At 34.9% G+C, this 25,879-nt stretch overlaps 1 protein-coding gene across 3 annotated transcripts in view; it reads left to right on the top strand.

The window, feature by feature from the left end:
• LOC135839718 (hemicentin-1-like) overlaps positions 1 to 25,879 on the top strand; it is a 348,326-nt gene that overhangs the window by 47,002 nt on the left and 275,445 nt on the right. For 2 of the 3 annotated variants that reach the window (XM_065355878.1, XM_065355873.1), the window contains exon 1: positions 10,020 to 10,177. The exons of the other annotated variant lie outside the window; for it this stretch is intronic. The gene's annotated coding sequence lies outside the window, so the exon portion shown is untranslated. Of the gene's footprint in view, positions 1 to 10,019; positions 10,178 to 25,879 lie in introns of those variants that run through there. 3 annotated transcript variants of the gene reach the window in all.

Genomic DNA, 25,879 nt, shown 5'->3' with positions numbered 1-25,879 from the left:
TGGGCGGCAAAAAATGTACCACAAACTTTTTGTATGCGGGAGGTTGGCATCTCATTAATCGATTTGGGATGTCAATGATGAATCGAAATTGACTCATTGTGAGTCTGCCCAAGATGAAGGTTTTCTCGGATGATTGAATAATATAGAACTGAACTTTGACGGTAGCTTGTCCCAACACCATTTTGACTTCTAAGGCTAATCTGAGGTTGTCACCAATGTATTATTGGCCATATTCAATTGCACTCTGCTCTGTAGCGTGATGTGATGTAGCCACTCAGGTGCATCTTCAAATAATGAATTGGCCATTGGACGTGATATTATATTGGGGAGTGCCCCGGTATCCAACTGAAGTGCTATATGTTTTTCTCCAACACGAATAGGAATAATACATGCCGGATCATCCGTGTTTTCGTTCAACAATTGAGCTTCAGTTGAAGGCAGCATTTCTGTCTCAAAGGTGATGTTAGAAGGGCCTTTTTGAAGTCTTTTTGTTTCTCAATATTTTGATATTCGAATCTTGAGTCAGGTGTCCAGGATGATGTTGATCGAGTGTCATCTTGCTGTGGAGGTATGACTTGATTTTCCATAGCTATGGTGCCTAAAACACCTTCGATAGGCAACTCTGACTGCAAGTTTTGGAAAGATTCGTGATATTCGGGTTGGCGATGTATATTAGGTATTACTGTTGCGGTTTTTCCTTCAAATGCGTCGAGTTCATGTTCTGGCCAACCTGGGTCAATATATTTAGCAGTGTGGGGGTTGTATAGTTGTTTTAATTCACCACACACACTGAGTCTGAGTTTTTCTGGGTCCTCTTTCCACGAGTTTTCCAATCTTGTGATTTTATCTGCGAGCATATTGTAGATTTCATGGTATGTTAGGATAGAAGGAAAATATCTGTCTAGATTTGGGGCATAATGAAATTTCTCTGCAATTGGAATAACTCCATCATTAGCATCCCTTTTTGGCCTGATGTGTAAGTTTCCATGTCGAATAGTCGTAACCACTTCCAGGAATTTCATCGAAGGACTTCTTAGGAAAGTTATCCTTGGATCAATGGCGATTTTCATGAACATATTTGTATAATCAATGTATCAAAAGATTTTAAAAGATAGCTCCCCGGATGCTTGTGGTTTGACTAATGGAAAGAGCAGTATGATGTGTTCTGTCCCTTTTTGAAATAACACATTAATTATCAATCAGAGTTGATCTTCAATCACGTGATGTGGTTTTCGTGTATAATTTAACTCCAATTGGCAGGCTGAGAGGATGACATTGAATTTTTGTGGAAAGGTTGCCAATCTCACTCAGTTGTATAATTCAGCAATTCGAATTTGATCACGTAAATAATTTGGAAGGGCTGTTGAAAGTAGTACCCCTCCTCTCCCGAGAAAATGCACTAAACCATCACAGATAAAAATGTAGTCACCTGAATCGGTTGAATGTTTACATAGCCGTTCCATTGGTGCTTTAAACTTCTCAAATCTTGATTTTTCATTTTCATAATTTTGAATAGATGGAATTATTTCAGTTCTCATCATATTAAGCGGAGTTGGATTGGTTTCAGGTTCCTCAGATTCGGTGATGATTACTTCCTAAGCTTCTGAAATGGACATCTGAGGAATTTTACTATTTTCATTTAAACTGTTGGTAGTTGGTTGATTTATTTCTGGTTCTGGTTCCAATTTTGGTGGTGGAATTGAGAGGTTTCTAGTCATCAGGTTCAGTTGATTGTGAATTGTATTACATTGAGATTTTAGAGTCGAAAATGGAGGAAGTTTATTGGTTGTAGTTGAGCCAGTCATATCTTTCAGCATTGTCTCAATTACTTCTTCTGATTTTTTCTTCAAGAGTTCAGGATTAAAATGGAAAGGATTGATTTTTTCCAAGGCTTCAGAGTTGTCGTCAAGTATAGGTGTATTCAGCTCGTTGTCTTCACTGATTTCTTGTTTGATTTCCTTTTTCAGCTTCATATTCAAGGATGAGTTGGAATTATCCTTGTCTGGGGATGCGGAAACTATCACCCAGGTATCATCAATAGGTTCAGATTTGATACTGATTTTGAATAAAATAAGAATCGTAATATTTCACTCGGACAAATTAAAAAGGAATCACGATAACGAATTTCATAATTTCAAATCTGTGCAGTTTTACCTAGTACAGATGCGTGTATCAAACATGTTCACATTCACTCGCGAAGTCGCAAAAAGCTGAGATGTTAATCACACGAAAGAAGTCACGATACTAAAGTTGTAACTTCCAGTGAAGCTGAGTGCTGGAGAGGTCTTGATGGTTGACCTTCCAAACATATGCTGAACTTGACCAACAAGTTCAAGTTGAAAACCTTGGAAAGTTGCTGGAACTCCTTATTGTAGCCTCTTGCCGGATGTTGTCGGCAATGGTCAAAGATGTTATTTGACAATGAACGGATTTTATGGCTAAAATGTCCTCCAAAATAACTGCTGTGTTTTCTGACAAACAACTTTTATTACACTGTTTAAATTTTCAAGAAGAATAGAGATCGGAAATTTGTAAAAAAGAGTGAATTTAGGTACCTATCTTAAGGATGGGTAGGATGGTCCTTGAAGTTGTTTGTTAGGTTTTTCAAGGGCAATTTTTTATTACATCCACTGAGTTTTAATGATCTATAGAATTTATAAAAAATAGATTTTATTATACTAAAATGAATGGGAAAGATGAATTTTATAGCTTTGTTTTTTAGCTGGAATTTACGATTTTAGCCTTGGATGAAGGTTAACAAAATAGATTTTATAGCCAAATGCGAGAAGAAGAGCCTTGAATAATTTTGAAATTTTTATAGAGTAATTTCGGCATCTTTTGGCTAAAATTTGCGCCATGTGAATTGGAGTTTTTATGGTTAACTTGGCCTTGGTTAGAGGATAAAAAATAAGATTTATAGATTCACAAGGACGAATTCTATGAGTATCTATTGCAAAAATGGTTTCAACGGATGTGTTGTCCTTGAAATTAATTACTTTGTTTATCGAAAAGAGTTGAAGAAGAGAGACTGGAGAGTCTTCTAAATGGATAAATAATTTTCAAAAAGATTTTATTACAATCGAAATCGAGAGAATTTTGGCAATAAAGCAGTTTAATAGTTCTGTTTGTCAGAAAAGAACAATTATTTTATGTCCATGATGACCATGGATCGCGGATGAATACTCTTCTGCCGGGTGGCGGAGGGGTAAGGGAGGTTAAAGTAATTCTAAATCTACCTATGTACATCTTAAATCTATTAGCTAAAAAGATCATTGCTCAGTCCATTCTTTTGAAATTTGCCGCAGGTATAGCCATGAGAGCTGTTTGTCAAAGCCTTCTATTAGAAAAATATTCTTCAGCTACGTAATATCTGACAGTTTTATGGGCAGATTGAATTGAGTCAACACTAGAAAAGGGATCTGGGACACCTATACAAATGATCCCCATTCGAAATTTTCCAAAAAAATGATTTTTGTTTTTCAAAATTATGCACATCAAAATTGACCTTTTTTTTGAGAATTACCCAGGTACTAGATATGTTGTTGCTTAAGGGTGAAAATTTCTGGGAATTTTCTCAGAGGTATTTTCCAGTCGTTTGAATGACGAGAAATCATCCTCATAAAGGGAAAATGACTTGCCAAAAATGATGGACAGCGACACCCTGATTGAGATAACTCGTGAACATCTATTTTCATTGGCTTGGGGTCATCGGTGTTGAGAAAATCTGAATTTTTGGAACTTATAATGTTTCCAAACCCACGCCTATAAAAATAGTTTCTTAGCTTCTTTTTTGTCTTCGTTCAACCTGAAGTACTTCACTTTATTTCGAGGCTCGATTATTCACGTCCTTTTTCACATTGATACTGGAAATGTTCCAAAATGGTTGAATTTATTTTGTTTTTTACCCACAAATTTATAACCACTTATAGTATTAAAAAACCATAAATAAAGCCAACACCTATATGGATGAAAAAAAGATACGTTTCATCGAGAAATAAATCTCGAATCAATTTACTAATCGAGATGTATTCCAGTTTCGGAAGAATAACGCAGCTTCATCGAGTAGAATAAACTAAATAGCTACCTCAAAGATTCCGTGTTAGGAATTGAAATTTTGTTTGCGTTTTCCATTGTCTCCTATACCTTCTTCAAAGGCATGAATTGAAATATTCTCTCAATTTGTCTGCTTTGAAATTTTTCATAAATTCCATATTTTGTTCGTTATCGTTTCGGAAGTACAATTTTTGCTTTAAAAGACCATTCGCCATAATTCAGTATTTGAGCCGAATTTTTGAATACTTTCTCATTGGCTTTTTAAAACAAGGAAGTTATGAAGAGGGATAAAGTATAGAAAAGTGGAAATTGATGCTTTTAAAATCTTGTTGAATGTTACGCCTCTACGCCCCATCGTTTTCACTTCTGTTTAGAAGATCAATTTTGCTCGTTACTCACCACTCTACCTACCTATACATACTTCTGCTAAAATACCCCTTTCTAACTCCTCGAAGGTGATGTTTAAGGCTTCCTAATAAATTCCACTTTTCGACCCTTATTTATCTACTAATAAAGTTGTTCCAGTTTTCTTATTTTTTTGTTTAAAAAAACTTCTATACCGAAGCACAGCCCGCATTCTTCTTCGAATTGCCTTTATATAAACATTTAAATTCCCTTTGTTGCTACGAGTACATTTCGCTGCTGTTTTGCATAAATATATCCGGGTCAGATAATATAAACAGTTAGGGTGCTTTTAAAAATTTCTGATCGACTTTGTATAAGTTTGTACTAGCATAAGTACTCGTTCCGGTGTCAATACGAGAAACTGAAGTATCACTAAATCAGATATAAATTGTACCATCGAAGTATTTCCTTTGACAGGAAAAATACAAGCAAGGCTCACTTAGCAAAGAATGGAAGAAGAGAATGCACCGCGTAAGTATCTCGAAAATAGAAAACCAAATTGGAAATTGTTTCGGTGGTATTTTGTTGGGCGTAATTTTATTTTAAAGGAATACCCCTTTAAGAAGACTTTAAAGAATACTTTTAACTTAAAAAATGGTATTGTTGCTCGTTTCCGTTGCCTGAAAAAAAAAATCACGAAGAAGAATAACTACGAAAGAAAAAAATACTCCTCAGGAAGAAAGAATAGGAAAAAGAAGAGAGAAAAAATGATGAAGGGAGAAATAATGAAAATGAAAAAACTTTTTCGATACCATGAAGTTAACTTTGTAAATGTAGCTGCGCCTGTCTACCGTATTAATGTGAAAGCAAAGCAAAAATAAAAATATATAAAAATGAGTTGAAAAGATAAAGAAAACTGGATTAAAAAGTCTTTATGATGTAATTCGTTCCGCTAATACTTTGCGAATTTTTTTACGCTTTTTCTTCAGCTGCGAGTTATATGTACAAATGATTTTTTTCCCTTCTATTTTTGTCGCCCAAACTGCGCTCAAGTTCCAGGTCCCGTTGATAGTTTTTCAAAGTCGAAATTTAATATTTTCGTAAAAATGAATTTTTTTCACCCTACTTCGCCTACCAGTCACGAAATAGCTCATTCGACTTTGTCAGTTTTTCAACTTGTGTACGAAAATTCACGCCGAAGCTTATTTAAATGCGAAGCATTGCTACGATCAATCTTGATTCGCGGATTAGCGAACGTTTTATTGTTTTTTATTCGTTAAGCTGAAGATGCTGATTACGAATGTTGGATTTTTTTTTTTTTGAAAATTGCTTCGGTTACGATTTTTGAAACGATCTGGCGTTTTTTTTCTCTTTCCATCGAATCGAGAATTTCTTTTAGGTAGCTCGCGTGTACGTAAGGTGAATTTCAGGCCATCAACACGAAACAAGGTAATGGTTAAGTCGACGATGGTTATTACAATGAATCACCGGGTATTTGTCGATATAAGCTCGCAAATTAGAAGGATTTGCAGGAAAGTTTAAGTGAAAAAAACGGATAACATTAGGGAAATATAATTTGTACATTGGCGCGTTTCTTGGAGCCCCCGCACTGTGCCCTTTTCGTTGGCTCTTTTCATCTCGACGTCGTTTCTCGTATGCATGTTTTTGGCGCGAAAGGACAACTTATAGACGTTTACGCAGTCGTTATCTACAGTTACGTGGCAGCACGTAGTAGCGAGTAAGCCGTTAGGTGGAAAATATAAGAGAGAGTGTAGTGTAAGTAAAACTGAAAAATTGCTCATTCTCGTTTTAAGTGTTGAGATAAACGCAGCGAGCAGCGCGAGTCGAGAATATCTCATCGTGGGTTACGGACATTTCTCAAGGGATTTAGTCGGATATTATGGAAGCGTGTAGGGTTATAACGATATTTAAAGGGAGTTTAATTTTCGGGCGTTTTCACGTTTTGTTACGAGCGACGAGCCGAAAACACCTCGATGCTCTTGTACCTAACTACAAGTAGGTAAAACGATTTTGACTTGATTTCGCCTGCAGAATTTGCTAATGCTTGTTTTCGCGGTAAGAAAATTAAGTACGAAACGAGTTTCCAGCCTTGGTTTAAGTATGCTCTTTACAACGGTGTGGTGTTTTTATACAGCTCGGTTTCCAGTGAAAAAAGAAACAACTGCAGACGTCGTCGCTCGTTGCGTTGAACCTTTTCTCGTTTTCGCCGATATAGTTATTATCATATCTAAGTAGCCAACTTCAAAGTGAAACGTATTAATTACTCGCCAATTTCGAGTTACTTTGACGTGACTCGAATTGCACGTATTTCGTCTGCGGTTCAACCGGCTAATTCGTCGAAAAATTTAATAATTTATTGTTCTTATATCGATCAGTAGCACGATACACGTAAACCGATCTCAAGATACAGACACTCGAATATATTATGTAAATTATCCCCGTACAGTTGTACAAGCATAAGTACTTGGTAAATAGGTGTCAGTGTATTTTCCATCACAAGTTCAAGGTCCCCAGTTTTGAATAATTATATACCTAGTTTAAACATTCACGCAGGTGTAATGTTTACATTTATACGCGTTTTAGGGGCGGTAAAAGAATTCGATCGGTGGTATTCTCCTTTAGACATGTACGTACGTACTACCTAGGTGAATCTGTATTATGTTGAATTATTAGACGACGATTTTAACACGTTAAGATCGTATTGTATTAGAAGTGTTATTTTAATACCAATGTATTAGAAATGTTTTGGATTTGAAACCGGTTCGAGAGATGCTTGCTTGTATTCCTAGTTTCCGTATCACCCTTGGTCTAATTGAGAATAAGAAAAAAATCACTTTGATAACAATTAAAATTACGAGCGAGGAAAAAAAAGGCGCTTCGAGAGACCGCAGGTATCCGGTACCCTGAAGCGACTGCGTTTCTTAACAAGTCTACCAACCGCTAATCCGTAATTATTAGTTGAATTACGATTTGGAGCAATAAAAACGTCGTGTAAGGTGCTGCCGGATATTATTATCGGATTTTCGGCCGCTTTGTGGGTATTCGAATGAGAAACCAAAGCGGTTGGTTAGAAATTGAAATGTGTTGAGAAATTGAATTACGTATGTTTAGAAACCTGGCTGGTACGAATTTATTGTTCGTTGAGAGTTGTTGCCTTTTTTTCTAATGAGCGAGTTTTGCCTCTTTCATGTTTCTCACATGTGAATTGTAAGTACTCCTGTGTACCTATGTAGAAAGTCATCCTAGCCTCTCTGATTAGATCCAACGTTGGGGTGGCGAATTTTTCATAAATTCCATGTCTTATTCAATGTATTTTGTGTCAAGTTTCAGGTTGATTAAGGTCGATGTGGGTAATTGTAAACAAGGGGTAGTTGTTAAACAAGACATTTTGCTTTTTAAGAAGTTGTTGACCACATAAAATTCATCCTTCATTAGGAAAACTGCTTACAAAAATACCAGTGAAAAAACTGTCCAAATTAAACCGCTATGAGATGGGTTTTGGGATTTCAAAATTTTCAAGAGCATTTTCAGATTGTCTAGCCTGTCGTTATTACCTAATCAGAAGCCCGTTTGCGTAGAAATTTGTGAAATTCGCGCGAATCGCTGTATTTTATCCAAAACTACCCCCCTCAAATCAAAATTTCACCATTTCCAGCCGTTCTGGAGCCTCCAGCGCGATTTTTCAATTTCTCCAGAATTTTGAATTTGCTTCAGAAGGTGTGAATGTCAAGTTGGGCAGCTAAAAATCGATTCATGTATTATATTCCACCTGTTTAACGAGTTTATCCACCTTACAAACGGTAAACTTTTGATTTTTTTGATTTTTCAATTTTGAAAAAAGCTGGCCAAAAAACCACACTTTTGAGGTGTCACTCTCAAAATCGGCTCAAATCTGGATAAACGCGTTAAACATATGAAGTATAATACACAACTCGATTTTTAGCTGCCCAACTTAATATCAACGCCTTCTGGAGCAAATTCAAAATTCTGGAGAAATTTAAAAATCGCGCTGGAGGCTCCAGAACGGCTGGAAGTGGTAAAATTTCGATTTGGGTAGTTAATATTAGTTTTTGGACTTGATTTGCCCCTTTTTACGGATCAAGTACGTACTTTCAAAAAAAAAGCATAAATCGCCATAAACAGTCAATTTTGAATTTTCAAACGTTCGCCAAAAATCGAAAAATGAACTTGGGCAGCTGAAAATTTGGTTTTGGGGGTTTTAGACTATGCTCTTTTCAAAAATCGCGGTCCCGTTCAAATCGGAATGTGACACCTCAAGAGGTTCCCTTGTTAGCCTTAGTCGACGATTTGAAAACACGTCACTGAACAATCTCAAAATTTCGTTGGTTGAATGTTTTAACCTTTACTACAGTTGCCTAAACTCGTATCAGCAAAACTCTCAATTTCATCACGTCTTTTGCCTTCATATTTTAAACCTGACTCATTCCCTTCCTTTAATATACCTAGTTACCTACCTACCTAAAAATTCTTTTCATAGCGTATCAGTATTCTTATTTGACATTTGTAGATTCGCGTACGATCGAGTAATTTCGAAATCCTTGAATTCACCGAGCCTATAATTGTGAAAATCATACTTATTTCAAAAACAAGCTTTCATTCATTCAATTCGTGGTGCCTAAGATGGATTAGTTTTGTTGGCCCTTCAATCCCTTCATGCGCTATTTGCGAATGTTATGACACAATTTGGCCAAAAAATGGCCAAAAAATGGCCAAAATTTCTTTGCACTTGAAGTGCTTCAAGATGCAGGTTTAGAAAATGAGGTATTTTACTCCTCCCCCTCCGCCCTCTCACCCTCTCCATTGAGTAACCTGAGATCAAACAGAATGCCACATTTTCACATACCTAGATGTTGGTAATGAAATCAAGCATACGTTTATTGCTCCTGAAAAAGTTTGAATGTTGATCACTTTTTCGATATCTTTAGTGTCCTAAAATTGATTCTCGGGATGAAAACTGTGAAAGGGCCTTCAATTCGAAGGGAAAGTTAATTTTTAAGGAAAACAAATAATCTTACCAGGAAGTGAAGTGTTGAAAAATTGTAGGGTATATTTGTGTAAAAGTCCCTAGCAGCAAGTAAAATGCAATGTTCGTTCATTTCGAGTAAAAATTAGAAAGATGAATTCTATCGAATGAATGAATGATTCATTTCTTGGAAGCCAAGCCAATACACTTACTGTACAGAAAAAATCGTCGATGAGATTCTGAGGGGAAGGTGTAGGACGTTTCTAGCTTCTCCCCTGCATATAATTTTTTCCTCACTACAACCAAAAGACATTTTACAAAGACATTGCAAAATACCATTTACTTTATTGCTTCTACGTGGATCATGGATCTTACTGTAGTGTATGTCGCATTTCCATCGTTGAATTTTACCTACTTAGCAAAAATCGTATCATCGTTGTAGTAATTCAACGCTTAGCATAGCCGCTTCAACCGGATGTGCACACGGCCCTAAAACGATCACGCCACAGTGTATGGTATGGTTCGATGGGAGTTTTTGCTGCCATCAGCAAATTCTGCTGGCTAACTTCAGCGGCCATCGCATCCGTTATGGAAATATAAGTATTATTTCATCATACCGCGACGCGTTCCTTTACAACGTTGAATGTGTTCCGCCAATTTTGCCTTCGTGAAACTAGTCGTTTGTTTTTTTGTAGCTTTCGTATTTTTACGTACCTATTTTAATGTAACTTGATTCGTTCATCTCCGTGGACTGGGCATAGACTGAAGATTTCGGTATCGTTATTAATTTTAATTTTTTATTCGCTAGGTACCTATCTTAAATTAGTTTGCAGGAAAAAACGTCGTCGACGTGCGTTAATTATCTACCGTAGTGAAGGCGCGAAAGACAGGCGTAGCGCAATGAAATGTTCATTTATTGCCTGTCTACGCGATAATTAGTGCATAGGAAAGATGTCCATTGTTTATGGGGGATCGTTGCCCATAAATCATTCGCGCCTTAATCACAGGCTACACTCGAATATTGATGCCCAAATAACGAAACCGTTTGTCTTTCCACGTTTCTCGTTTGATATCAATACTGTTTCTATCATCATCCCTTTGGCTTTGGAAATCGATTGGTGAAGTCTTTGCCAATACCCTCTTTTCACTTTTCCTCTACATTTCACCACGAGTCGTTTTGCATAACCTTGGGGTATTGAAATTCGTTTGTAGTGGTTCGATTTATGTGATAGGTACTTGATTGGATATAGAAAGTAAAAATATCGAATTAATGAAAAGGTTGATAGGCCTACTCGAAACTTGTTTAACATCATTACGAGGGTATTATATTGTGAAATTTTCATTAACTGGGTGATCCAAGATAAAGCATGGCTTGATGGATCGATGGTCCAGTCTTTTTGATGCGTTAATTGATTTAGAAGTATTAAAGAAATTAAAAAATTAACCAAAATTATAATCTCGGTTTGAAGACCTCCTACTATGATCGAATGAATTTAAACTGATGATAAGATCATGATGTATGAGTATCTTGTGAAGTGTTGTGGCTTCTTTTTTTTCTGACTTATTATCAACGTTTGAAAAATGTGTGATGGAGATTGGTGTTTTTTCCTATCATTTTTTAATATTTTTCTCACCGATTTCTTACGTCCGAGATTAATGTTAGTAGTGAGACCGTTTAAAAGTACTATGAATCATTATATTCAGGCCTTGGTTAATTAAGTAGGAATTTAGGAACAAATCAAAGATCATCTTTTCGACCATAATCTAAAAAGTTTTCCATTTTTCTCGTTCCTCGAGAAATACGTCGTACTCGAGTATTAAAATCCAACGACGATATTATTTCACTCGCGTATATTGTTTTTATATACGCGATTTCTCAACCAGAATGAATGGTTACTGATACTTTTCAAGAATTACAGTCATGTAGTCAACAAGACAGTTGGAAAAATTTCGCTCAACTTCCCTTTTAAATGTTTTTCTTTTTTAAGTAAACAGTAAAATTATGAAACTACGTATCTTTTGCCATACAGTGAAAAACAATATCGCCTGTCACGATATATTCGCGCAGAAAAATTCTCTCTAAAAACTAAATTATGTTTCTTGCAACTTTCTCGAGTATTCGTAACTTTTAACGTATTTCTCTCCTAGTTCGAATTTGTTCGCGAATAGTTAACGTTTTTCTACCATATAAGTCTCGTTTTTTTCCTCCACTGCCGCCTTCTCTGTATACGAAAGAAAAACGCGCGTACCAGACTATGGCGAACCAAGTGCGAAAAACTGGATGAAAAGCTTTGAGTGGCAGTTTGCTAGCTCGCGTGTGTATCAGAGTGCATCTAGCGAATCATTCGTTGCGTCGCCAAAGTTGCAAACTAAAAGTTTTAATAATTCACAAACAGGCTTCTCATCGCCGGAAAACGGTTGGATTTTCTAAATGCATCGCATCGTATCTCCGAGTTATTGTAGAGCGTTTTAATAAGACCGTTTTTCTCCGCAACGGATTTCTGTTATTCGCTTGTTTCATTAAAATATACGAGTACATATTACTTTTTCACTTCATTTTGGAAGTTTCTCGTTTTGAACATTTTTTGAGTACCTCTACCTATCCTTCAACAAAGCAGAAAAAAATTGAAGATTGAAGGATCGATCTGCTTGTCTGATCGAGTAATTGAATTACTGTCTAGTACAACTCGACCTCGCTGCCAATGGTTTTTTTGGGGGGGGGGGGGAGGAGGTTGAAAATTTGTTACGTGTCACAGTTTAGGTTTTTATTATGATAAAATTAAATTTCGAATTTTTTCCTCCCAAATTTGAAATTTTATTGGTTCCTGAATTTCTTTGCTGATGTGTAACATACGGCCCTTGTGAATTCTTCTGCGAAGGAAGCCTGTAGATTCTTACTACGACTCATTTTGCAAATTAGACAAAAGTTGTTGAGAAAGTTTGACCTTATGGTTTTAAGAAGAGATTTAAATTTTCAACGTCTTCAAAGTAACCACTATGAGAACGAACACAACTCGGCGTTCTAATTTATCAAAGTGGAGAAAAGTATATCTCGCAAGGTCTTCCGACGATATCTTGACCGTCAACAGGTCTTTAGTTTTATGATGATAAAAAAATCACACAAATACTCTGGTTGTTTCACTCATAAATAGTAATTTTCGTGAAAACATCGGACCGCAGGATTGCACACTGTTAAAACTCGTCGTTTGTCATTATTTAGCTAGAAACGCGCGTACTTTTCATGGTTACGTAACCGCTGTGCTGAAAACTTTGTGTGCAGTGTCACATCGAAACAGAATAACCATAACTCGACGCAGTGCCACTTGTTTTTCTTCGTATATTTTCGCAAATGTTTTTAAAAACGGCTTAACGAATTGTGTCGTTGTGTTTATTACACCTAAGCGCTGTTCAGTGTGCGTACCGTCGTCGTTTTTCTCATATATATGTAAGAAAGTAAAAAGAAAAACCCCGTAAAAATTGCTAAAAAAAAATGTCGCTATAAATCATATTAGCATTACCGATGTATGCGACGTTATTTATTGCTCGTACTCGACAAAAACTTATACCCGGTCTCGTTTACTAGTAATTTTCTGGCGGTTGGTTTTTTTTTGTCACGCCAACTAATCCTGTAGTCACCCTGTGTTTACCTTCAAATATGCGTGTTTGGTCCTTGGTGACAATTTTTTCTTGTTGGAACATTGATTTGAAATTGGAGTGCGGGTCTGGTTTCTTTTTAAAGGGAAAGGGGATCACTTTAATCTCATTTTCATATTTTTTGATTTTGAAGAATTTGCACAATGACGAAATTCGCTCTTGGGGGAAGGGGGGTTAGTTCTGGACGAAATACAGCGATTCGCGCAAATTTTGAAAATTTCCTCGCAAACGGGAAATTTTTATTATAAAAAAACTGGTGAAAAATCCATTCTTCAGGTGTCCTTCCCAAAATTGGCTCAAATGTGGATAATAAACTCGTTAAACAGGTCGAGTGTAGCACACAACTCGATTTTCTGGAGAAATTGAAAATCGCGCTGGAGGCTCCAGAATATCTAGAAAAGGTGAAATTTGGATTTTGAGGAATTAATATCAGTTTTAGGATTTATTTTGATCATTTTTACTGATCAAGAACGTACTTTTTTTCAAGAAAGCATAAATCACCAAAAACAGTGAAATTTGAATTTTTAAACGTTAGCCAAAAATTTAAAAATGAAATTGAGCAGCTGAAAATTTGTTTTTTTTGGGGGGTTTTAGATTATGCATTTTCCAGAAATCGCAGTTCCGTTCAAATTAGAGGCGGACACCTCAAAAGGTTCCCTTGTTAGGTGAAATATACCAAGTTATCTGACAAATCCTCCAATAAATTTTCAACAGTTAGTCTACCTTGAGCACTTTTGTGTTTTCCTCGCTCGAACTTGTCAATTTTCAAATTAATAAAACTCTGAAAAATTCTCAAAATCACGTACAAAGCAATTAGAAATATCATCAAAACGATGAAAATTTCAAAGTTGAATACGTTCAGCGAATTAATTAATTTAACACCGAAAAACGGACACACGGTTATTACCTACATACGTCGAACTCAACTCGAACTATTTTTCGAACAAATTTGCGAGGAAAAAAAAAGTAACAAAGGAAAGAAGCGAGTTTCATTTAAAAATCAAAAGTTGTTTGAAAAAGTACAAATCTCGTGGGAACTAAAACCGTAGCGAGTTAAATGGGCACGTCAAACTATCCAAAGTGTATATAGTTTTTTCGTATTAGTTCATTCGTGCTTTTATTGGCGCGCTATACGTTTGTATACAAAAATTAGCGAACTGGTCTGTTTACATGGTCTATACGACGGCAACAGCTTGAATTAATCTAATTTCACCAAAAGCCCAACTTTAGATACGTTCTATGTTCGATTTCACGCCTTGTTTCTTGTTAGGAAATTTGAGTTTTTCAAAAACTACCACTATAGAAGATATCCAATCCATGTACGAAGATGGCGAACTTTTTCTCTTAAGTAGGTTCTCTTCGATTCAACCAAAACATATAAGAATAACCAGTTCATATTCTCTTATAAAAAAATTCACAGCGCATTCAAAACACAAAAAAAAAATGAAAAATACAAGTACAACCGCATTATCTAAATCTATTAGAGCAAAAACTTTCATCCAGCAAGGAAAAAATATACGTACGTGAAGTAACTCTCAATTGGTACATTTCGCTGGTATAATTTTCATAAACATTAAACCCCCGTCATCTTTACTATTTAATAAACGTAAACAACTTAAAATATCTTTGTTTAAAATTTCCTTGTTCGCGGTTTATTTGCATTTTTCTATTTACCACGCTTTGGCGCGGCGAACAAATTTCACTCGCGCAAAAATGATCCACCCCGCGCATCTCCCTTCGCGCTCGCGTACACATGCAAAAAGTCATCGAATTTTCTATGACGTCGTTAAAATATTAAAATATGAAAAATAGCAAACATTCTTGATTAGCATTGCAAATTCATGAATTCCCAAGTTTTTCTTCGAAATTATAAATACGATTTTGTTTCTGTCATTTGTTACTTTTCTATAATTAGTTTACGAGAAAAGTTTTACTTCATTTATTATTGTTATTATTATTTTCATTAAATTATTTTCCTTTGAAATTACCGCGCTCGAGCATTTCCTCCGAAATTCGTATGCTTCGAGCGTTCGCTAAAAATCAAACTTTTCCACTATTTGACGAGAATTTAAAAACAACCCTTAACGATTTCTGTGTTTACTCGACATTTAAACAAAACGGCTTGTTAATTGATTTGTTAAATTTTACACGTTTCGAAAACGACCTATTATTATGAACCATCTTTTATTATGAAAATTATTCCTCTAGACGAGTATTAAATGATTGATATTTGTGTGCAGATTGGTCTGTTTTTGGTTTCATTTCTAGAAAATTGTTTTGATGAAATCCATGTCCATCGTTCTGCATTTCGATTTTACTGTAAATTTTGTTGTGATTATAAACTGTCAATGACTGACTCTTCGTGCTTATTTTTGAAATTTTTGCATCAATTTTTTTCATTATTGGAAGTAGGTAACCATCTTTGCGAGTTTGAGTTGCATATGTGATGATATCGTGATTTGCATTTGATGGGTGTTCTGTAGAAAATTTTTTCATGCGAATTTATCATTTCCATTTCCTATATAGTTTATTGCATTTGAGAAATTACTTCAAGTAGTTTCTGAAAATACACGTTTGTCATCGACCTATGCAGTCTACTGGTGTAATATATTATGGAGAATATCTAAGAATATTTTTCATTCTACGTTGTCACTTGCCTACTGGACATGTTTGTCTAGCTATGAATACTTGATTTAATCGTAATATGCATTTAGAGAAGACGCTGTTGCCATTTATCACATTTCTTTCAAGCTCAATTGAATTTTATCATCTATCACACAGTGTAATATGCGAGTTGTTCTGTCTTTTGCTCTTTGCCTACTGGTTCAGCGTACCTGCGCTAGGAAGGCAGATTGTAGCAAGACGAAGTATGGTGTATTTTTTTCACATCAGCTGTAAATACCTTACTTGAATATATCAATTAGAATATGTGAAATAATGGTAAGGGTGATTGAACCCGAATATGCATAATTTTATGAGCATGTTGCGTAATCAGGTTTGGTCGGTATTTCAATAATTTGTGCATTTTTGAAGCAAGATTATGCCATACATTTGAAATGCGTTTTTCTGTGGGTTTTTTGACAAATCCATTTTCAAATATTACTTTTAGTAATTTCTCTATAAATGCTTCAGGGCTTAGAACTATTTTTACGGTTCTGTTTATGAATCTCAACTTTTTTTTAGAGGTCTTCGCCCAAAAAAAATTGCATGTAAAAAAATCTGAAATGAAAAAGTATTAAAACGTTGAAAAGTGAAAAAAACTAGAAAAAATTGTTAAAAAAAATTGAAAATGAATAGTAATAAAAATAGCATTAAAAAATATTAGAAATGAAAAAAGAAAAAAAAACATTCGAACATCAATATGCAACTCAAATTTGCCTGAGATCCGATCTTTTCAATTGATTTGGTGAATAGAGAATTTTATACAATTAGATACATAAATTTCCGTTTTCGTAACTTGAAATTAAGATTATTGGAAAAAAAAATGATGGGAGTTAATAAATTGTTCCTCAAAAAAAAAAAGAGGAAAAGGGGAGTCTAAAAAATTTAAATTCAAGGAAAAATTTGCCCAACATAAACATTGAAATTTTCACCATCCTAAATTTATGTAACAGAAAAAAATGTTAGAAAATTAGGCAAGTAAATTTTTAAATGAACGAAGAAAGAAAAAATTCAGAAAAAAAGAAAAAAAACAAGAGACTATAAAATTGTAATTAACTTAATACCTACTTATGATCGATATGCCGAGCGAGCATGGACGTTCAAATTTATACAATTTTGAAAAAAAATATCGTTTCAAAAAAAATTAGTAAAAGATCGAAAAAAGTGAAAAAAATTCAAAAAAAAAAAAGTAAGAAATACAGAACACACTTGATATGTGTACTTGGCTGTCGACGGTTTAGAACCATCATAACAGCGAATTACTATAAAGTTTATTACAAAGGTTAGACCTAGACAAAAAAAAGTTGAATGCGAATACTTGTAAACTGGATAATCTTAAACCGCTTTTTCTTCCTTTTTTTTTTAATGGAAAAGTTTTAATTAATTTTTCACGTTTTACGGCACCGAAACTTTTTTACCAAGTTTTTATTATACTTGAATACTTTCTAAAAGCATAAAAAATTAACTACTTGCCGTGAAAAATTTTTTAGTTTTTCGCACAACAAAAGTGGAACGTACGCGACAAGAGACATGGAAATACGAATTGGTCTGTTTTTGAATCGCCGTCAGCGTGTAATTGCCTGTTTGGGGTTGTATTCGGGTTGTAATTAAGTAAAGGAAAAGAATGGTGAATGAGACTGACCAAGTGAAAATTATTAAAAAGATACACCCCTAAAAGTAGGTAAAAGAAAATATACGGGTAATTTTGAAAATTTTTCAATATTTTTAAAATGTTGCCATAGAAAAAGGAGTTGAGAAATGGTATAGAAAAACTTGGCAGGTATATCCCAATTAATCCTTTGTGTTTTTTCATTATAAAGGATTCCTTTTTGTTTCGAGTCTTTATTTTTAAGTAGCAGAAAATCCGAGGGATTTTCCAGTAATGCTTATTACGATTTCGTTTTTATGTGTTGGATCACCTGTACCTGCTGGTAAAAATAATTTTCATAACGTTTGCGGTTATATGTAGGTACTATACAAAGCGAAGTAAAAACGTTAAAAACTTTGGATAATGTGGTATTGCATACGAAATTGTGGCAAGCTTTCGAGTAAGGAAAACGCCGCTGCTGAAAAATAGAAACAAGGGACTGAACGTTTTTCATTGTGCTCACGTATCACTTAACAAACCGTCCGCGTTTTGTTGGCCTGAACAAAACGAAGAGCTCTTTTGAAGGTGTCTACGTACTAAGTCACACCTAAATCTGTAAAGCAAACGAAAAAATCATTTCGTTGACAGCTTAACCGACCTTGGTATGTAAATGTTGAGAGAATTGTCTTTTAGCTTTGTAATTCAATATTCGTAATCTTGGTTAGTTTTCTCATTGTTTATCTGCGGTTTGATTTTCTCTCGAAAAATATTTTTATTCGTTTTCGTAAAGTGAGAGAATGTTTTGCAAATTATTCATTGAAGGAATGATAGTTTTAGATCGGTTGATCAAAGTAACAATTTTGGAATTTTCCTACATTAATTAAAAGTACGTAATAATCATCAAGAAAAAATGAGGTTATAGTTGAATAATCGTTGCATGATTTTCAAATCTTACATGTATTATGTAAAAAAATTGAAAGTTCCTGACATTTGAGGAATTTTTTGTAGAGATTACTTACTGAAAGTACTTACTACCTTTCAAATTTCTTCTCGTCTCTTTTATTTATGAACGGGAATGCTACCTCAGCTATTTATTTTGGCAAATTATTACACATATCTCCGTTCCTATTTATGTACTGTGTAATGTTCTTTGCATTGTTTATATATTGGGCACATTTAATTTGATGATTTCTGTATTTTTCTACCTATTATTTCATAATTTTATCTTAGGTACTTGATAATTTTCATAAGTATACATTTTTTAATGGTTAAATCTATGCTCTCAAGCTCATAGATGGCTTAAAAATTATCTTTAAATGTAAATCTCTTAAATTACTTTGCAAATTTATCTCTTAACACTAACTTTTCCAGCAAATTTTTGATTTTTTTCAGTCTCAAATTATGTATTTTTAAGACACCTAATAATAATACGAACTGTTTCAGGCTTGTCTTCTCTTGCTGTTTTACATATAATTCAAGTCATTCATTTTCCTAATCACTTTATAGGATCCATTGTGCTTTGCTGCAAAATTTCCCTTGTGCTTAAATGGAATTTTGAGTCGTACGTTCCATATCATCAGATGAATGGCTTACTTCTTTATGTTTTTTGTCATATTCAGCTCTCTCTTTTTTCAGATTTGAAAAAAATAAATACTTTCTTGATGCCAATCAATGCTTTTCCCAGGGTTGTGGAACATACAACTGATTTGGAACATGGGTATTAGATTAGGTACATCTACTCTTCTTTTTTCCAGAATTCTCAAGTCATGAGTGAACATGTACGTACTTGAGTGGAATTAAACTGTCATAGGTGGCCACTTCTACATAGTTTTTAAATAACAACTTCATTGTATTTTCTATCACATCAAAAAATTACCAGGATTAAGTTTTTTGATTATTTTTCAAGTTTGTTTTTGTCTACCTTCCTACTATTTTACCATAGTAGTTTACTATTTTCTTCCTCGGTTTTTGCTTTAAATCCATTTAGTTGAGGTGAGTATACTTGATAATGCTACTACAAATAGGTTAGCACAAACCTTTCACAGTCTCATAGGGTTTACCCTAAGCAGTATGATCAGAGTTGTGGTAACCAATGCCCAAAATATAACATCCTTCGTTGTGATTCTTTTTAAACAGTTTGTCAAATTGACATCATTCTCATCACAATTTAGAAAAATATCTTGAAAAAGGATTTTTCAATAATTTTTTTAGAAGGATTTAATGATACCTTGTTCCATGGGCTGAATTAGACTTATTGTATTTGGAGGCAAAAATTTTGCGATGCTATTTTCACTTTTTAATGACATAATTATTGGCTGTGATGGTCCCCTGGGAAAGATCATTTGCTTTGAAACAATTTTCCTGTTGGAGCTAACTCTTTGAAATACCAATTTTGAAAAATTGTAGCATCCATCTAAGCGCTTTTCTGGTTCCTGTATACACAACTGGTAATGATCTAAAGTCATTATCTTCAACACTCGAGGTTTTAGCAGATTTACCAATCACTAACAAGGGCAATTTAAATCATCCTTATGCATTTGCACATGTTAAAACAGTCTCACGTTCATTGCTTTTTTTGCTCCTGGTAGACTACTTTTGCCGCCAACATTTTGGTAGGTAACATTTTGTAGTTCAATCCGGTTTCATCAGCATTGAAAATTTGGTCCATACAATACCCTTTATCATAGGTAGATACAAGTCAGCTAATTCGTTGCAGTACAATATAGCTTCTACTTCATCTGCAGATACTTTCTCTCCACTTACATTTAGCTGATGAATGCTATGTAAAACGACTTCCCTATGTAACCAACCTTCACTTGCTTTGAAATTTTGCTTTTCATCAGGTAACTGTTGAGCTAATATCACAGCCTTTTCTTTAATGATTGTTCCCAATGTAGGCAGTACTCTGCTTGATTGTATGAAACCACAGGTACACTTCATGGATTTTCTATCAGTTGCATTTGTAGCACTCTCAGTGACAAACTTCAACAATTTTCCTTTATTTTGATACCAATCTCTGACAGTATTGGATGGAACACTATAAAAATCAGCAATAACCTTCATTTTCTCTCCAGAATGCAATTTTTTGATCGATTGAAGTAACTACTACTCTTGTACGTTTTGGCTCGAGTACTTTTTTAGGCATTTTTTAAAGAAATACTCTATGTTTAGATTTTACTTTTGAATTCATCTTGATAAAATAAACAAATTTAACATGAAAAAAAAATTAAGGGACACTACATCAGTAAAGTAATGAGAGCACAAATCCTAAACTACAAGTACAAGGTAGCAAATTGAGCACTTTTTTTTATCTTAGTACGTATGAAGTACAAAATGCAGAAACAGTGATTTGATAAAAAAATTCAGCTTTACATTATCCGACTTTTTTTGATCGGTTAATCAGATGGAGTTGGATGCATTTTTTTTGTTGGATAATAGAGAAGTCGGATAATAGAGGTTCTACTGTAGAAACTTTAGGCGATTTTCTTGGCCTGAAAGTTTTGGAAATAAGATAATTGTAAATAGGTAGCTATTGTAAACAGGCTCCTAGATCTGGCGATGCATTTTTTGTTGTTCCTGAATTGAGCGAAATGAGAAGTTTTTTTGATTTTGCTTTTTCTACATACGTACCTACTCGTATTTAGGTACCTAGACCTACTACCTCTGTATTTGATTGTGGAGTGTAAAACTCAGTTTCCTTCCATGACCTGAACAGTCAACTAGTATGTATAAAAGAAATATATTTTCCTGTGACGATTTTCTCTGCTGTGTGCTTTTCACAATTAATGTGCACTCGATTGAATTGCATATGTAACACAACATTTCCAACACTTGTACAGTAAATGGGCTCGATGACGGAAATTCCAGCTATTTCATCGATCACTGTAATTAGCCATTTAGCAAGTGTTTCGCTGTACGTCGACGTAATTGTAATATTCGCCTATTAACACGATATCAGTTGGTTTGGCCGAGGCTCGGGGTAATTAAATTTAACGCGTTTTAATCGTCGTCGTCAACGAGGGTGACCTTTTTATCGCAATGTTTATTTGTACCGGTAGCAGTAGTAATTTTTGGTCGTTGGTAGCCGCGCATTTGTTGGTAACGAGTTTTACCTCACGGTTATAAAATATGAGCACTGGTGCGGTGTGTCTTTCCTCGTTTACGTTTTATTTCTTTACAAGAGGTGAGGCTTATTAGAACGAATCGTTATGGGAGTGATACATACCTACTAGAATTACACGCGACGAAGAAACGATTATCATGCGAATGAAATTGTTCTACTCGATTCACTAGAGAACTGTATCTACCTATATAGCCTATGTCCATTCTGTTTGAAAATTTTTTCCCATTTTCTACGACCATACATATAACAGCTTGAATGTGATTTTTTCCACCCTCGGTGCTCCAAACATGTGAAGATAAAGTGCTGGGTGAATGTGATTTTTCAAAGGCTAACGTTAATGGCTGGAAGATGTGGCGCCAACGCGTAAAAATAAACTTATTCTACGAACATGATTTGAATAAGCTGCCGAAAAGATAAGACTGTCTAAAATTAATTGAAAAAGTTGACTTGTATATGGTTGTAAAATTTGTTTCACGTTACGAATATCTACGGATATAAATTTTTAAAACGAACATGTCGCGTACGCCGCGAATTTTGATTTGAGGGAGGGGTTGAGATTGCGTGCAAAAAATAAATGTAAGAAAGCCATAGATATGGGAGGAAAATCACCAGAAAAAATGAAATACGCGGGCGAAGAAGGAAAAAATACTCGAGATATAGAAACACTTATGCGAAATGAATTCAACAACGTTTTCCTAAAAAGAAAAAAGAAAGGTATAAGAAAATATGTATATGTACAACGGAATATAAATAATCTTATCACGTAGGTACCTACAAAAATCATGAAAAACCAAATCCCTAAAAGCCGCGTCATGTAAATAAAATAACGAACGGAAATTATCTTATCACTTATCGTCGATAAAGTATCAAATTTTAGCATAGGTATTTTTTCATTTAAAAATCGTTTTAAATTTCCATAAGTTGAAGTCAAAGCGACTTTTTAAACTCAAAAGACAGAAACGTTCGTGAGAGAGCGAGGGGATTCGCCTCGCGTCGTCGGTCGGATACCTGTGTAGTATTTCCAATTTCCAGCAGGGCAACGAATTCCAAATTAAATTCCAATTCAAGGTGAATAATCGATACGTCATTGGCCAGTCAATCGAGTTTCAAAGTATTAAAAGACGACGATGATTTTTTTTTCGCTGCGAAATTTTTCAACGCGAGAGAAAAATTATTCATATTTGACGAAGGTTGCACATAGGGTGAATTTTTGTAAGTTCTCAATAGCTCGCTATTTATTAAAAAACGTGTACTACATCACCGAAGCAGGATATTCTCATTTAAATAAAAAATGTGAGCGCCATTAACATGTAAAGCAAAAAACATATTTTTGCCCGAACTTGGTTCCGCGCTTTCCTGTGTTCCCCGTACGATTATGGATAGGCGAAAAAACATTTTTGCAAAATAAATGTATAACGGAACAACTCGATTTAGGTTGTGTAACCCCTTTGTGTTAAGGCGAAACATTTTTCTATTTATGAGGTTCGAAACCTTACTGCTTCGCATTTAGATGCAAAATCACCTTCATAAATCATGTGAATTGGTTGCATCGTCGGCGCGACGCGGACGCAGGAGGGCGAAAATATGATGGAATAGACAAAGACGTATTTTGATACATTACGAATACGCAGGATATGAAATTTTTTAACGCACCGAAAGGAAAAACCTGTGTAGAAGGTGGCAAGGGCTGGAGGGTGAATTTTGTTACGAATTATCGCGGTTTTAATATACACCGCCGCCTCCAGTTGGCGTACCTTCTTCGTATGCCATTGTTACTCTACTATCCTGATAAAGTGCCTGCGAAAGGTGAGAATAATGTAATAAAAAAGGAAATCATTTATCATGATTGAAAGCCACGAAAACCGAATTATACGCGCATTAATTGGAAATAATTTCGCAAACATACCTCTTTACAGTGGAAATAAAGAAAAATAATATGAACTGTAAAGCTCCAAGTACTAGAAGTTGATCGCAATTTTCAAAATGAGGATTTTTTTTATATCTCTCGAATTAGCATCATTTTGGTTAAAAATGGGCTTCCCAAAGTTTCGGTTCGAAGCGAATTTAATATTTTTGAATCGGGAGAGAGGCAATAGAGAATTCGATGGTTTTGGAAGAACGGTGGACCTTGAATATCTGAGATTTTTTTGTTCTCATTGGTTTGTTTGATGCTCAAGCTCATTCAGGTATTGTCCTAGGTCGGCTCTAGATTTCTGAATTTACTTACTCAATACGTACTTTTTTCAAAGAAATTCCAGTGTGACAGGGCTGGGATGTATCAAGTCGTACACATTAGACTCATCGGTTTCATTCATGATGTATTCATGATTTCATCTACGGGTAGGCATAGACCTTTTTGTTTTCTGACATGTCACCTACTTACAAACATTTTGTTGAATTCATGGGATGTTGGAAGACGGGGGCAAACAAAATCAAATTAATAAAAATTCGCTATGAAGTTTCATCATAATAATATGAATTGCTTTTTGATTTTTTCCTCTAGTTTTACTTCTGGAATTCCGGAGGGAAATTATAATGCCCTAAAACAGCACTCCATTTCAATTTCGGCGTTATTCTGTGCCATTTTATTCCGATTTTGTCACGATGTAAGTTGTGAAAAAGTGGAAATGAAGTGTTTGTGTTTTAGAGCAATACATTTTTTCTTAGATGTTCCCGTAGCAAAATTTGGGAATAAAATCAAAAACATTTTCAGGTGATGAATTTTATAGCAAATTTTCATCAGCTTGACTTCTTGTTTTTGTCTCCTTCTTTTTATTTGGCTTTCTAAAAATCCACATAATCGTTTTTTGACGAAATCCTCATTTTCCAAAGTGAGTGATGATTCAGTTTCAATTTTTTTTTGCTTCTAATATGATTTATTATTTATCATTTATTTTTTTAGTTCCAACTTGTCCCATGAAAATTCTAGAAACTCGTTTGTGGAACTTTTTTCTGCAGGACTACGTCGGACTAGGCCATTGCTATCAAGATACCAAACCATTTTCAGGCTCTATTGAGCGATTGAAAATTTACGAATCTTACGTATTTTAGGGTAAATTCGTGTTTTCAAAATATTTCATCCTAAAAGTTTTCTCATTAATCAAGCAATGACCTCGGAAGATAGGGTTTCTGAAACTGGGAAAGTATTTTGGAATGCAGTGTTGCCAATTTCAAAAAATCGAAAAATAGCCGAAAAATTTTCAATTTGTTGTTTTTTTGGAATTGGCAATAATGTCTAAAACATTGGCTCCAGTGTATTAAAATATTTTATGGTCATCTAGATCCCCCCCCCCCCCCCCAAAAAAAAACCTCACCGACTGACTTTTTCAGCAAGTGAAAAGTATCAATTGAGGGAATAAAACAGAAAAAGAATTCATAAAATATTGATAAAAATCATTTCTGTCTCTTCAGCCTTTTCCTTCGTTGGCTCTCTAGTTGTATCCCAATAGTAGCATTCTCATTCTACTGAGAAGCTGAAAATACTTACTGCGTATGCTGTAAGATGAATTGTATGTAAGTGTATTTGAAGGATGGAAACTTTGCCGAAAGTCGGGCATAAGTCGTAAGATAATGCCACGCTCTGCGATGAGAAAAATGTACACGAGGATGGAAAAAACAAACTAGTAACTCGACGACGTCGTCGTCGTTGTCGACAGCGTAGATGGGAAAATTCGGCTGAAAAAGTAGTAATGCGTAAAAACCATTGAAAAGTAAATTATGACGAAGAACTGAGAATATTCAACGAAGTTTTCGCTGCGAAATTCGTCGTCGAGATTTCAGCGTCACCGATTCATCAGACTGTAAAAATCGCAGAGCACTGTACACAGAGAGCGAAGAAGACTGACAAAAAGCGTACATCTACAGGATCAGTTTGAAGAAGAAAAAAGATGCTGTACACATAACGTCGAGTATAAAGTCGTATTTCACTTCGCTCCATACACGCAAATATGTTAAGACGCTTGTTGATTTTTCCCGAAGGTACGCATCGGAGTTCGTGTTATTTGAGAAGATGGTAGAACAAAAAGGGCAGAATTCGTTATAAGAGTTTTCAAAGTGAGTGTACGTGTATTTCTGAGAAAAAAGAAAGAAGTTACGTTTGGGAATTTGGAGAAATATTTGTTCGGTTTTTACGCGAACGTCGAAAGATTTCCGTCCGAATTAATCTCGTTAATCGTTCAAAAAAGATTCGATGCGAAAATTTTTCTTATTTTTTTTTTTTTACTTAATTTTTTCATAACAACACGAATGCGTGAGAGTAGATTTGTTTGGCGTTTGTTGCCAACTTACCTAACATGGTGGTTTATGTGATAAGCACATCTGCTCTACGTGTTAGACAGTACCTACTTGCCTGCCTACTTCATCGTTAAATAATTTCGAAAATTAACTTCTTGACTAATTTTATATATGTTGCCTTTTGGTTGTTGAGAAAACTATACATACACACACATGC

Source organism: Planococcus citri, chromosome 3 (assembly GCF_950023065.1).
Source record: "Planococcus citri chromosome 3, ihPlaCitr1.1, whole genome shotgun sequence".
NCBI lineage: Eukaryota > Metazoa > Arthropoda > Insecta > Hemiptera > Pseudococcidae > Planococcus > Planococcus citri.
Note: the sequence above shows the minus strand (reverse complement) of the source record. Positions and strands in the feature narration are given on the sequence as shown.